A 16,139-nucleotide genomic window follows, 5' to 3' on the forward strand; every position below is an offset into this window, starting at 1 on the left:
GTCCAAAAAATGAGAGGAATCACTAAGATGACTGCTGCTATGGAAACATGTGTAAGCCCACTTCAAACAACCTTTGGCGTGTGTGGGTAACAGCCTGCTGAAAGCAAACCACAAGGGAACACAAAATTGCTGTGTCAATCTTGACTTCTGCCCACTCTCACTCTTTGCTGGAGGGGGGCTAGCAAGTTTGCACTGCTTAAAAGAAGAATTCTCCCCTGTCTGGTACCCAAAGATGCAAATGAGAACATGGATACAGGGTTACCTGGCACCTCCTGAAGAAGCGCTCTGGTATGCAAGGGTAAATGCACACCTAAGGGCCACAGGCAACAAAGTTATTATTTTTGGTGAGTAAGTAATCCAAGTCCTTCAACTGCAGACTGAACTCAGTAACACTGTTCTACCTTGTGATATCTTTGGGACTGGCTGATAGGAAAGCTTGTCATTGATATAATACCAAGTTGACTCTTGCCATTTTTCCTTCTAGAAAATGAAAAGCAAATTACTTAAAAAGACCATCATGAACACAAAAGGAAACCCCTCCCACCTACATGTATCTAGAAAAAAGTTACTGCTCTTTTAAAATCTATTCTGACATTCTTCCTTATTTCACAAGGCAACAGATGGTTTTCATTTTCTAGCTATAGATTTCAAAGTTAGAGTGAATTATAATTGAGTACCTACAGGTTGGTAACAGAAACCTGTGTCATGCAGTAAAGGTAAATCTTTAGAGAATAACATGCAATCACATAATTCCAACATTTGTGTTTTCTATGGCTAGTCTACCTATTAGGACTAACAGATAAGCAGAAGTCTAGGATTTATCTATCTCCTGAATTTTTATGCAAAGTGTATCAAATAGCTACAGAGATCAAAGGAGTAGATACTGGCCACATGTGAAAAAACAAAACATACAAAACCAGAATAACTACGTGGTCTAAAGCAATTGGCTTCAGAATGGTAATTCTGTTGAGAGAGAAGCAGTGAAAGGTATACGATAGCATTTGTAAAACAGACAGCTAGTGCGAAGTTGCTGTACAGCACAGCGAGCTCAGCTCAGTGCTTTGTGACAACCTAGAGGGGTAGGATGGGGTGTTTATCGTGAACACCAATAAATAAACTCTTTATTGAATTTATTACCAAAAAAAAAATAGCAATTCCGTTAAAGAAGAGTTATCACACCCAAGTTTTGACATTAGAAGATCCAAGTCTTCATGTGACATCACAGTGAGAGTGACAGTCGTGTCCGATTCTTTTGCGACCCCATGGACTGTATCCCGCCAGGCTCCTCCTCTGTCCATGGGGATTCTCCAGGCAAGAATACTGGAGTGGGTTGCCATTCCCTTCTCCAGGGGATCTTCCCGACCCAGAGGTTGAGCCCAGGTCTCCTGCACAGGGTGTGGATTCTTACTGTTTCAGCCACTAGGGAAGCCCTGGCATCACAGTGCTGGCATACAAATAACATGGGCACTTACCTGCACAGAAACTGAATCTTGTAGACTGTAAATTGGTAAACACCTGGGTTAAAAGTTGTCTTAAGATTTCAGAAAATTCACCAACTAATCTAACTCCTATACTGTAAGGGAAACAATTTTTAAAAAGTAATAGTTAAGTGAATTAAATAAAGATGATACCTAGAAATTTAAACTTAATTTACTAGTATTACTTAGACATCTGGGGTGCAGAAGCCAGTGAATACTACTTAATATACAAAAGATGATGTTTGAACTTTACAAAGGATCATAAATGATAAGCAAGCAAATTTGAAGCTGCTGGTATATTCTATTTGATTTACTTAAAAAATAAAAAAACCTAAAAGTTAATATTTAAAACAATGAAAAAGAATGAAACAATTTCCTAACAATCATTCAGAGGAAAAAGAAATTTCTCCTACAGAAACTTTTAATAACCATTTAAGCAACCTGTATCAATTGTAAATATCAATCATTTTCCAACCAGCAAAATTAGTGGGCAAGAAAAACAGAAAACATTTAGAGCAAAGGATACAAGGCCAAAAAGTGATTTTCATGCTAATAGAAGCATGACAAAATGAATCATTCAAAATGTGCATTTGGTTTTGCTGAGTTTTCTCATCAGAATGATCTTGGAATAGTGTAAAATGATAATTACCATGAACCCCATTAGAGGACATGAATAGATGGGTGGTATCTACTGGCAACCACTTCTGCTATCTACAGAGTACATATTTCAATTTGGAGGATCGCGTTTACGTTCACATCTTGAAATGTAACCTCTAATTTACACATCTCCCAAGACTGGATGTCTGCCCTTGACTCCCTTTGAGATCCAAGTCCATGTATACTTCTCCTGCTAATAATGATACCTGGTTCTCCCATCACCTTCTCACTCTCATATCCAAGGCAATCATCTTTTAATATGACAAACTAGGAGAGCAGCGGAATATTACTCAGCCATAAAAAGGAATGGTATCCCAATGCATGGTACAATGGGGATGAAGCTGGAAACTGTCACACTGAGTGAAAGAAGACAGTTAAAAAGACCTCATATTATCTCATTTTTAAAAATGTCCAGAATTAGGTCAATTCATAGGGATAGAGAGGAGATTAGTAGATTCCATGCAGGATGGCTGCTAATGGGTATGGCATTTCTTTTAGGGTTAATGAGAATGTTCAGAAATGAGTGGTTCTAGCATATACACTATACATAATATATAGTCTGTGAATATACTCAAAACCACTAGGTTGAACATTTTTTCTTTTTTATTGAGGAACAGTTGATGTAAAATATTATATAAGTAACAGGTATACAACATAGTGATTCCCAATTTTTAAAGGTTATATTCCATTTATAGCTACTAAAAACTACTGGCTATATTCCCTGGGTTGTATTAAGAACACTTTCAAAAAGTGGATTTTGCTGTAGGTGAACACAACAAAGACCTTGACTCCATTTTTGATGTTTTACTGCTGTCGGCTTTTAAGTCTCATCTCTCCTTCCTCCCCTTGCGGGCAAGTGACAGGGAGGGCCGGGTAGCTCCCTCCCTTCATACCAGCGGGGAATTCAATCCACTCTCAGGAACTCTAAGCCCAGCCCCCAGCCCACACAGGATCCCCAAGTTAGTCTCCTTTCCCTGCCCTGTCAAGCCATTTTCAGACATGCTTGGGTGTAGCCCTGCTCTCCTTACAGAACTCCATTACCTGAGTAGTAAACCATATCAAACTCTCTTGGGGGGTGTGTGTGTGAACTTTCTTGGCATGTGTTTATTTTGTGTGTGTGTGTGTGTGTGTGTGTGTGTGGTGTCATTACTCTCAACATTCAAAGCAAATTTGGGGTGGAGGTCAATCCTATGTCTGTAGAGCAATTCCAACATTAAATTATATCTCAATAAAACCATTATTTAAGATAGAAGAGGTGAACAGGGTTGTACCTAATTCTGCCAACCCCCTAAGGTCCTCAAAGTTCAAATAAAATAATAGGAGAGAACTCAACGAAGAAACTGTTATAAATATGTTAATAGTTGTTGCTTTATACTTCACAAAGGATTTACAGTGTCACTCAAAACAGCCACTGTGCTCAAGGTATTCAAGGATGTCTGAAGGTTGCTTTGGCCCCACCTCTCAGGAATGGGCTTCCCTTGTGGCTCAGCTGGTAAAGAATCTGCCTGCCATGTGGGAGACCTGGGTTGGGCAGATCCCCTGGAGAAGGGAAAGGCTACCCATTCCAGTATTCTGGCCTGGAGAATTCCATGTACAGTCCATGGGTTCGCAAAGAGTCAGACACGACTGAGTGACTTTCACTTCCACTTCACTTCACTTTTTCTTGGAATACACTAACCAAGTAACAGGGAAGGTGCCTGGGGCAGCAGGTCCTCAGGGCGTGCAGGCCAGGGCTGGGAGAGGGGCTCCATGCTATACTAAGAGTAAGGTCAGGGAGGGCTGGGCTGGCCACACCAGTGGTCATCTGGCCGCCTCAGCCATTCAGCCACAGACACCACAGCACACAGGTGTCACGCGTTGAGCCCCCTCGCCCCCAAAGCATTCCACCTGGAGCTGCTGCTCCCACTGGCAACCTCTCTCCTTGCCAAGTGTCCTTCTGTTTTAAATAACTTCTACATCTCATGTAATAGTATACCACATATGATACAGTCACGTTTCATAAAACCTAGATAAATGTGGTACAGGTAGAATTCAATCCTACATGTCATTTATTCTATTTAAGTACCCTCATGATGTCCAGTCCATATGAAGAGCTTATTTCCATCCCTAACAGTCCATATTTCATAAGTTAATGCAGTGAATTCTGCAGAGCAAAGAAACCTTATATAAGTTGACCTGTCAACACTCTATTTTTTATTCAATCAGTATAATCAAACACTAAGTCTAGTGTCTAGCAGGGGGCCTAGTATATACCACATGCCCAATAAATGTCGGTCTCTCTCTTTTACCCCACGTTAAAAATTTTCCTCCTTGATATTAAGAGGAAAGAGTGAGATAGTTCTTCCAAAAATATAAGCACCCTTTTCATAAAATCCATGTATATGAGAATGCAATAAAGTCAAACTACCGATTACTTCTATTGATAAAAAAATAATTAAAAGAGAGAAATATGGGTTGTATGAACAGGAAAAAGAAGATAGTGAAGGGGCAGAAGTTTCAGCAAAGATCATTAAAAAGGGCGGTGGTCTTCCAGAGATGACCAGAGTCCCCCGAAAAAAGGGAGAGAGACTCCTCCTTTTTCTTTGGCAGGAGACCAAGTTAAACCTTTTAAATCAAACACATCTCAAAAGGAAGAAAAGTTTGGGCTAAAAAAACCAACTTACTTGTTGGTAGGAATGTCAAATAGTGCAGGTTACTTTGAAATACGGTACAGCGATTCCTCACAAAATTAAACAGAATTATCTTATGATCCAGCAGTCCCACTTCTGGGTCAAGACCCAAGAGAATTGAAAGTGCAGTTCAAAAGAGATGTTCATACACACCCATGATCATAGTAGCACAACAGCCAAGAGGTGGAAGCAATCTAAGAGTCCATCAAAAGATTAATGGATAAACAAAATGGGGTATGTACATGCAATGGAAAATTATTCAGCCTTAAAAAGGAAAAAAATCTGACACAGGCTACAACACAGATGAACCTTGGGGACATTACACTGAGTAAAATAAGCCAGCCACGAAAGGACAGATACTGCATGAGTCCACTAACACAAGGTACCTAGAAGAGGCAAATTCACAGGAACAGAAAGTAGAGGGACTCTCCTAGCCAATCACGGGTGAAGACTCTGCACTTCTACTATGGAAAGAAGAGATCTGACCCTTAGTCGGGGAACTAAGACCCCCGCATACCACAAGGCATGGCCAAAAAACAAAACAAAACAAAAGGTAGAATGGTGGTTTCCAGGGGCTGAGGGGAAGAGGAAATGGGCCGTTGTTCTTTAATGGAAACAGAGTTTGTAATGATGAAAAAGTTCTGAAGATGGTTGGTTACACAACAATGTGAAAGTACTTAAGGCCACCCAATGCTACCTAAAAAGATGGTAAATTTTATGTTATGTATATGATATGTTATATACACATTTAAAAAAAAAGAAAACCAACTTTTATTAGGCACTACTTTCCTGTAAATTCCAGGAACAACTGATATGAAACAACAGAAAACCCAGGAGGGTAACCTGGAGGCAGCCTTACCTCTACTTCTCTCCTCCCACCTCTCACAAAGGACAGATAAGCCCAAGAAACAGGCTTCATATGCCCATTTTCCTTCTAACTGTTTCAACTAGTTTATATTAGATTAGCTTATGTACTATAATTTATATAACTGATAACTACAGTATTTCCTCATCACACTTGGTAATGAACTTAGAAAAACGCTTCAAACTATGTCCCATCACTGAAAAAACACATAGCTGAGACTGAAATTCTTCACTGATAGACAACTTCTGCTTCTTCATTTCACACTACAAAATGAATGAACCAACAGCATTTATACAGGTGCTGATTTACCCTTCAGCTCAGAAAGCTGCAGGCAAAGTCAGAACTTCAATCACAGTTACGGGAGGTCATGGAGCAAAACCACGGTTTCTGAGGGAGCTCAGTTTTTTGAAGAGAAACCAATAAACCCACAAATGCCAATGCTTTGTCAAATATGAGAAGCTGCCAAAAGAGCTATTTGCAAAGCTTTTCATCCTTACTGAACACATTGGCAGGGCAGGGGCTCACTGGAGGGGGCTGAAGGCACAGAAGAGCACAATGACTATAGCGCGTGGCAAGGTCCAAACTATAAATGAAACACGAAGTGAAAAAGAAGGAAGCAGGGCAGATGCACGATGGCTAAGTGAGACCTCCTCTTGGCCTCCACCAGCCTCTTCTAAGGAAGTGCTGTTTTAGGCAGACATCTGAAGAAATCACTTAGTGGCAAGGTATACTGAGCTTAAACAATGGAAAAGGTACACAGCATAATTTGTGTAAAAACGTACCCACTCCAGTATTCTTGCCTGGAAAATCCCATGGACAAAGCTACCCATGGCAGGCTACCATCCAGGGGTTCACAAAGAGTCGGACACAACTGAGCCACTGAGCACCTATGTACTCATGAAAACAGTTCATGTGCTTCAAATACAGAGTTACAGCTATTGGAAAGTTATTCTCACATGTGAGGAGAGACAAAATTCAGATTCCACAGCACTTCGAGTACATGTATCTTACATTTTAGCAGCTGAATATTTTAAAAATTGTACTGTCATTGTGTCAGTATAGAAATATTGTCCCACGTTCTGGGAGAATAGCATTGAAACATGTATATTATCATATGTGAAACAGAACACCATTCCATGTTCGATGCATGAGACAAAGGCTCAGGGCTGGGGCAACGGGATGACCCAGAGGGATGGGATGGGGAGGGAGGTGGGTGAGGGGTCCAGGAAGGGGAACACATGTAAACTCATGGCTGATTCATGTCAATGTATGGCAAAAACTATTACAATATTGTAAAGTAATTAGCCCCCAACTAAAATAAATAAATTTATTTAAAAAAAAAAAGAAGAAATATTGTCCCAGTATGAATAAGGAAAGGAAATAAAAAGGAAAACATAAACATAAAATGTTTGCCATTTTAAAAACTATTGCAATTATACTTCAAAAAAACTACTATATGACCCAGTAATTTCACTCCTGTCTACATATCCAAACACAGAAACACTATTTGAAAATACATCCACCCCAACGTTCACTGCAACATTATTTACAACAGCCAAGATAGAGACGCAACCTAAGTGTACGGCAACAGATGAATGGATGAAGAAAACACGGTATACATACACAATGGAATACTACTCAGCCAAAAAAAGAGTGAAACAATGCCATTTGCAGCAACTTGATGAACTTGGAGGGCATTATGCTTAGTTGAAACAAGTCAGACAAAGACAGATATTATATGATATCACTTGTATGTGGAATCTAAAATATACAACAAACTAGAGAGTATTACAAAAAAGAAGATCACAGATATAGAGAATACACTAGTGGTTACTGGTTGAGGAGAGGGAAAGGGGAAGGGACAATATAAGGATAAGGAAGTGAGGTACAAACTATTACATGTAACATAAGTTACAAGGATATATTTTACAAGGGGAATACAGCAAATATTTTATAATAACTACAAATGGAGTTATTTGTTTAAATTTTAAAAACTGTGAATCACTATATTGTACATCTGTAGCTTATTTAAAAAAAAAAAAAAATGCTGAATTTCTCCTGAAGACACTCTATCCTCGACAGAGTTCTCTCTCCAAAGCATATGACTATCTCCAACACAGTGAATTCCCCAAAGCATTCCTGGCGCTGAGAATTCAGAAGGGAATGGTAAGATGACTTCTTCAATGATGGTCAGTTAGAGCTATTCTGCTTTGTTAAATTCACAGAGCACTTCAGGGAAATCTTTGTCAAGTCAATAACTTTGGCTCATTCATTCTGTGAGGCAAGGTCTGGGCCTGAGGGCTGAGCCATCTATCCCAATTCATTCTAAGAAATTTATTTTGCAGATCTTTCCCCACAAAATTTTCATCTCTGCTTTAACCAAAAGGTTTTCAAGGTCCAAAAAAAAATTCCTTTTGGAGAAAAAGTCAGAGGAGGGGTGGAAAGAGAGAGATGATGAATGGGGTATCTGAAATTTTATTCAAATCACAGAATGGGCTCTATTTAGGGCACTCTAGTAATCTAGACAATGTAGGGGATTTACATTTTAAAATATAAATTCTATGGTAAAACTTAAAGAAAAACTTTATATAAACAGTGCTGGGCACACCTTTAACAGAGTCTGTCATGTGTACCTAATTTCTGCTACACGCCAGAGGCTGAACACAGAAATTCGGTCACACGGTCTCACTTAATCGTTTCAACAACTCTAAAAGTTAAGTTTATAGGTGATCTCACTCATGACTGCCATACTTTGATCTTGTTGCATGTAAACAAGATCTCCACAGAAACCCATCCTGGCACATAGGACCACAGGACTGCGGCCAACACTGACATCGTGTGGACTGGGACTGACAAACCACAGGAGGGTGCTGGACGTGAGAAGCCCACAAGCTCAAATGTCTCCTTGGACTGGTAGCTTTCAAAGTATTGTCACTATGAATTACATTAAGAAATGAACTTTAAATCAATATGTGTGTGTAGAAGAATATTTCCCCCCAAATATGTACCCTTGCAACATGTGTTACTGTATTATTTTCTGTCCCAGCCTCTGCAGTCCATTCTAGCTCACTGGAAAGAAGGGAAGAAAAAGGGAGGGGGGAGGAAACGCAGGAAGGAGGGAGGGGGACAGTCAGAGCCCACTAAGCTGTCTTAAGGACCACCATGGCTCCCGCCTACAGCTGGAAACCCTGCAGGTGCCTGTCCTCTCTCCTCGACATGTTATCACGACATATAGACAGTCGTGTCTGTCAACATTTGAAATCACCAGTTTCAACACACATCCCGTTTCCTAGGAGCAGCTCATCCTGGCCCAAGAGCAGGATGGAAGGGCCTACTGAAGACGACAGTTGTAAGAACATTCCCAAGTCAGAAGAAGCTGGTCCAGGAATCAAGAGTTAGAGGTAGGAGTGGCCACTCTCACTGTTACCTAGTAACACGCTCCACCCCTGCTGGTCACAGGGCCTGGTTTGAAAGGGAAGAATGCTTGCATTTCAAGGAGAAAACAAAGCACAATGAATGGAAAGGTGAGGTGGCCACCTGGCCATCTAGGGGCTCCTTAAGCTGCTGAACCAGAAGACAAATGAGGAGGATACTCTACCAGCCAAGGTGAAACTGGGCTGCTGCCTTCCAAAGGGTCAGGAAGGACCATGGCTGGACCCCAGGGTGGGTTCTCCAAGACATCTTAGTATTTCTAGCTCCAACAGCACAAGTTCATGAAAAACCACGGCAATTCAAAGAAAGGCAAGACTACTGAGAATTCAGATGTTCAGGTAAAGAAGGCTAATCAATCAGTTGAAGTGGGCAAAAAACATGGAATGAGTAAGAGGACAGTAAATGTATAATTATCAACTACTGCCAAATGGCCAGTTAGAGAAGTGAACACTGCAACACCTATGCGTATTTCCTTCCTGCTTGAGTATGCGTGTGTGTACCAATTTCATCTCTTCTCCTCCTTCCTCTTTCATTACTTTACACAAGCACTCTTGTTGAAACTTGACAATTTAGACTTTGCGTAGCACATACTCACACAAAGACTGCTACTGAATTTAACAATTAATTAACAAGGCTCAGAAATGGGTGCTGTTACTCCCTCCCAAAGAAAGATACAATGGAGACTTTGCGACTCCTTGTTTGAGGAGCCAGTGAGAACACCTTCCTGTGAGTGAAGGATAGCTATGCTCTGTTGGGCTGAAACATGTATGGAAGGTCAAATATGTGTAGAGAGTGGGTCTGCACGCTGAGTCAGACCCCATAGGCTATAGCCCACCAGGCTCCTCTGTCCATGGGATTCTACAGGCAAGAATACTGGAGTAGGTTGCCTTTCCTTCCCTTTTCCAAGGGATGTTCGCGACCCAGGGATTGAACACGGGTCTCCTGCATTGCAGGCAGATTCTTTATCATCTGAGCCACCTGGGAAGACAATGCTGGGAAAGATTGAGGGCAGGAGGAGAAGTGGGCGGCAGAGGATGAGATGGTTGGATAGCACCATTGACTCAATGGACATGAATTTGAGCAAACTCTGGGAGACAGTGAAGGACAGAGGAGCCTGGAGTGCTGCAGTCCATGGGGTCACAAAGAGTCAGACACGACTGAGCGACTGGACAACAACAATCCCTGAGCAACATGGCTTCACCTGGCAGCAGGAAGTCCTCCCTGTGCAGCGACAGAATCAGGTCTGCCATTTCTCCAGCACTTACAGAATCATCATTACACTCACCACCAGACACACCATCTCCAGCTGCCTAGCACCCACTCCTCAGAGGTCTGGGTATCAGCTCTGGGGAGCTCCTCCTCTAAGCTTCTAAGATTTAATAACACAGTCTCAACCCTTGGTCCTCCCCAGCTCCTGGCTGCTTCCTATAGCCACTACCGCCGTGATATGTGAATCTTCTCTTGCTACTTTTTAATACCTACTTAACAATTTTATACCTAATAGCAAGTCTTTATGTTTAATTCTATTAAAATAACTGGTGTGATTTCTGTTTCCTGGCTGTACCTTGTGATGCTATAGTCAGCCCTTGTTATGTGCAGACGATCAGTTCCAGGACCCGCTGCAGATACCAAAATTCAAAGATGCTCAAGTGGCGTAGGACAGTCAGCCCTCAGTGTCTGCAACTTTTGCATCCACAGATACAGAGGCCCGACCATACTAGGTTCTAAATAGTTTTTAAATTTTTAAAATTCTCACCAAAAAATGAGAATAACCAACAAGCACATAAAAAAGATGCTTATAGCTTAAGAAAATGAAGCTACAAGCTTCATTAAGAAAATGCAAATTAAAACTGTAATGATATTTCACTATGTATAGCCCACCAGATTCCTCTATCCATAGGATTTCCCAGGCAAGAGTACTGGAGTGGGTTGCCAGTTCCTTCTCCAGACATACCTACCAGGATGGCTAAAATCTAAAAAGACTGGCCACACCAAATGTTGGCAAAATAGCTGGAACTCTAGTAAGTTGCTAGAAGAGCCACTATGGGAAACACTGTTGCCAAAACATGTTAAAGAGTTACCATGTAACCTAGCAATTCCACTTCTAAGTATCAACTGTGAACATTAGTATCATGAATAATATTGCTGTTAACATTCGTATACATGTGTTTTCATTTTTATTGGGCAGATACATATATTGAATGATTCCATTTATATGAATTGTTCAGAAAAGGCAAATCTTTAGAAATAGAAAGCAGATTAGTAGTTGTCTAGAGCTGGGGGTAGGAACTGAGAATGACTGCAAATGGGGGCATGAGATTTCTTTTGGGGGGTGTCAGAAGTGTTCTAAAGTTAGATCACTTGCACAAGTCTGCAAGTTTACTAAAACTCATTGAACTGTACCTTAAAAATTTAGAATGAATTGTGCGGTATATAAGTGATACCTCAATGAAGTTGTGAAACAAAAAACTAGGGAAAAGATCTGAAGAAACTATAGTGAGGTGGGCAAAGGAAACAAATCATTGTAAGAAACCACAATGCACTAAATAAATAAAATGAAACATTTGTGTCTTGACATACATATATTGCATGTGATAAATACAGGATGCCTAAGAACCAAACCATTTCAGCAAACAGAATGTCTTTATTTCAAATGCTTAAGAATAGGTCTGCTGTGTAGCACTAAAGAAATGCTCAGTTTTAGTGAATGATGGTTTTTTGACTGCTTCAAAACTGAACAAATAGGATAGTACCAGCATTCACATCTAGCCAATGTCATCAAACAGGGAGATACTGTTTTGAAGCTGAGAAAATTATTTCCTGTGAACGGACAGGCTTTTTTTTTTTCTTAAAGGAATGCCCTTAACAGTGATAGTGTCATTGCCAAGGAAGACAGACTGATGATGCCTTATTACAAACCAGCAAAGACTGATTGACCACAGGTGTATAATACAACTAAATACATACATCACTGAAATTATTCTTGACCTTGAAAAAAAAGGTTGAACACAGACATCACTACAATGTAAAAGTAAGGGATCTCTAAAGATGGAAAAACTCCCTCCACTAGACTAATGATTCACACAGGCAAATACTTTTTCTTAAAATGAATGACTCAGAGTTTGAACTCTTTTGTTCATTTCCAGGCTTCCCTGGTGGGTCAGATGGTAAAGAATCTGCCTGCACTGCGGGAGATCTGTGTTTGACGCCTGGGTCAGGAAGATCCCCTGGAGGAGGGCATGGCAACCCACTCTAGTATTCTTGCCTGGAGAATCCCATGGACAGAAGAGCCTGGTGGGCTACAGTCCATGGCCTCACAAAGAGCTGGACACAACTGAGTGACTAAGCACAGCACAGATGACATTTACGCTTAATATAGAGAAAAGAACTATCCTTTACCCCAAAGTTCAGAGCATTCACATTGCTGTTTTGTTTTTGAAGCTATAAAAAATTTATTTTGTGAAATCCAGTACATACTGGAAGTTTTTTTGTCTTATTGTAACAGTGTTTTTCTTAATATTCTACAAGGCTCCAGCACCAAAAATTATTTCATATGAACATCTGTAGGGCATTCATATTTAAAGAAGACTTTTCCCCAAAACTCCATGCAAAATATCTCAAAAAAGGAATATAATGATAACAGATTTTGTAATAAATATCATTTTACATAAATAATGTTTATAAAAGCTAATGCTCATTATTCCAACTTAAAAATCATCTTTCATGCTTTTATAGTGTAAAAGTATGTTCTACAAAAGAAACTCAGTTTGTAACATTGTGCTTAAAAGAAATGTAAGGGAAATTTAATGTTATCCAGGAACTAATTAGGCCATGAGACATGGGTTGCCTATATTATCTCCTGTTACAGATGACAAGACCAAGGTGCAGAGAAGTGAAGCTGATGTGACCAAAGTCACATAGTTGGTATGTGGGATAAGAACCAAGGATCCCTGGCTCCTAGGCCCTTGCTCTTTCCAGCAAGTCTTCAACCCCATTAACAAATGATGATGATTGCACAAGAGGTATTTAAAGCTGGTAAAGAATCCACTTGGAATGTGAGAAACCTAGGTTCGATCCCTGGGTTGGGAAGATCCCCTGGAGAAGGGAAAGGCTACCCACTCCAGTATTCTGGCCTGGAGAATTCCATGGACTGTATAGTCCATGGGGTTGCAAAGAGTCGGACATGACTAAGCGACTTTCATTTTCACCCATACATGTAAGATGCTACAAAATATGAACTTCCAGTGCTTTATCAAGTTGTGTTAATTCTTTAAAATAGATTTGGTCATCTATTTGGGAAATGCGAGGCTGGGGTTAGGTCCTTTTCATCAACTGAAAGGGAAGGTACACCCTTTGGAGCTGAAGAGCATCAAAGAAGATGCTCAGTAAGCAGGTAGGTATACTTTTTATTATTTCCACCTTCCACCAAAACTTCTAAAATACAAAGTTGCTCATACACAGCCATTGTAGTCTCCAAGCAAAAGGCCGGCCTCACGTTCTACTCAGGACATAGATCCCTCCAATCTACAGAAGGTAAGAAATCAACCCTACTGCTCCTGGTAAGAACCACGGGCAACTCAAGGGCCGATGTCACAGCTGGCTGCTGAGCACACACCACTGATGGGAGGGACAGACTGGAGTCCTCCTCTTTCCACAAATGAACAAACTCAAGGCCACTTGCCCTAAGACATGCTTCTCAATTTCATAATGACCAGTAGCTTGATTACACCTATCATGTGACCAAAGAAATATCGTGATGATTCAATATTTCCTAGGAAAAATGAGGAATGACGCATTTCCTTCTGTTAACCCATCAGAGTCACCAACGCTGGTCACTAGCTGGAGGTCACAGGAGATCAAGGTACATCTTCATACTTAGTGGCCTCAGTCCAAGGAAGCTTCTCAGTTTATAGTTCTCACCCACTGGAGAGGAATATGGCCATACACATTTAATCCATTACTTCAGTGCCAACGAAGATACAATGGAAACTATACACTAAAGTTCAAACTGATTCCAAAATCCATTCAAATATATGAACTTTAAAAACCCCTCTATTTGGGAAATAAAATATTGAGACCAGGTCCTTTTCAAGAACCAAAAGAAGAGGTACTATAAATTTATTAATTTATATGTTATAAATTGATGTTTTATTGATTTTCCACTGAGGATACCAAACGTGTAATTTTAAAGGAATTCTGAAGAGTATGTTTCAACACATCACAAACTTTTTTGTGCTTGCCAACCAATAAGATCAACCTAAATTAAAGGTCTTTATTCAGCAGACATCTACTCAATTTAAAATTACCAGAAATTATGAATGGTAAAATTACACATTCCCACAGAAAGATCAAAGTAGCCTAAAAAATGAAAGTTTTTCATTTTACTTAACCACACATTAATAGCAGATTCAAGTAGTCTAAGATAATCACTGGCTTTTAGGAACAAATGTGTCAACGAGCAACTGCTGAAAAATAGCTTCCTGCTTATAGCTTTTATAAAGCTAAAAAACTTAGGACATATGATGTTTTAGCACATGTGGGCACAGATAACAGATGTAAATACATATGGCCACTTTCCAATCCACCAGGCAAGAATCAAAGACTGAGAAACATTTTTATAATACTTTTTGTTTCTTATAGATCATTTAATTCAGCCAGGCCAAGTAGTAAAGAATGTTCCATCTTGGCTCTAAAACAGAAAATCTGAATAGGGAAGACAGAACACACTACAAGATCTGGGTTGCTCTAGAAGGGGCCATCAGGATCAATATGCAAAACTCCTCTAACAAACAGGAGCAGGAATGCCAGTGAGTGATGACTGCAATGGCAGCTGAACTGCTGCTGCTACTGCTAAGTCGCTTCAGTCGTGTCCGACTCTGTGCAACCCCATAGACGGCAGCCCACCAGGCTCCGCCGTCCCTGGGATTCTCCAGGCAAGAATACTGGAGTGGGTTGCCATTTCCTTCTCCAGTGCATGAAAGGGAAAAGGGAAAGTGAAGTTGCTTAGTCGTGTCCAACTCTTAGCGACCCCATGGACTGTAGCCTACCAGGCTCTAGCTGAACTAGAGGACATCAAAGGCCCCTTGGGGCCCTACAATTTTGCGGGTTCTCCACTTTAGAAGGCAATGGCACCCCACTCCAGTACTCTTGCCTGGGAAACCCCATGGACGGAGGAGCCTGGTAGGCTGCAGCCCATGGGATCGCGGAGAGTCGGACACGACTGAGCGACTTCACTTTCACTTTTCACTGTCATGCACTGGAGGAGGAAATGGCAACCCACTCCAGTATTCTTGCCTGGAGAATCCCAGGGACGGGGGAGCCTGGAGGGCTGCCGTCTATGGGGTCGCACAGAGTCGGACACGACTGACGCGACTAAGCAGCAGCAGCCACTTTATAGGCACTGGCTGTGAGTGCAATTCCAGTCAGGCAGAATTCGAATGAGTGAATCTTTGGTGGCACAGGTAACTTAAAGGGATTGCAAAGAAGGCCCAATATGCCTCATAAAGTACGTAAGAGATATCTTGTAAGGTTTATCTTACATATTACCTAGGCTTCCCCGTAGCTCAGCTGGTAAAGAATCCGCCTGCAGTGCAGGAGACTCTGGTTCGATTTCTGGGTCAGGAAGATCCCCGGAGGAGGAAATGGCAACCCACTGCAGTATTCTTGCCTGGAAAATCCCATGCACAGAGGAGCCTGGCAGGCTACAGTCCACGGGGTTGCACAGAGTCGGACATGACTGAGCGACTAAGCACAGTACAATAATGTCACCAGAGAGAACGATGAGGTTCAAAGATGTTTAAAGACATGACCAAAGTCAAAGCACGCTGGGTGTCTGAACTAGGACCTCTCGTCCCTATCCCGACTCAGACTCTTTCTACTCTACCATAATGCTTTCCCGTCAGGCCCCCAAAGAAGCTCATTCTTTACACACAGAAGTACTAAGCAAGTGAAAGAAAATTTGACATTTATAAAGGAAAATATAAAACCCACAGATCCAACTTCGGCGGGGGGATGGGGGGGGTGCTGCAATATGGCTCC

At 41.0% G+C, this 16,139-nt stretch overlaps 1 protein-coding gene across 8 annotated transcripts in view; it reads right to left on the reverse strand.

Moving 5' to 3' along the window:
* DOCK9 (dedicator of cytokinesis 9) overlaps nucleotides 1-16,139 on the reverse strand; it is a 355,717-nt gene that overhangs the window by 289,104 nt on the left and 50,474 nt on the right. The window lies entirely within an intron of this gene.

This window comes from Giraffa tippelskirchi, chromosome 12, assembly GCF_054371585.1.
Source record: "Giraffa tippelskirchi isolate mGirTip1 chromosome 12, T2T-mGirTip1v1.2.pri, whole genome shotgun sequence".
NCBI classification, from domain to species: domain Eukaryota; kingdom Metazoa; phylum Chordata; class Mammalia; order Artiodactyla; family Giraffidae; genus Giraffa; species Giraffa tippelskirchi.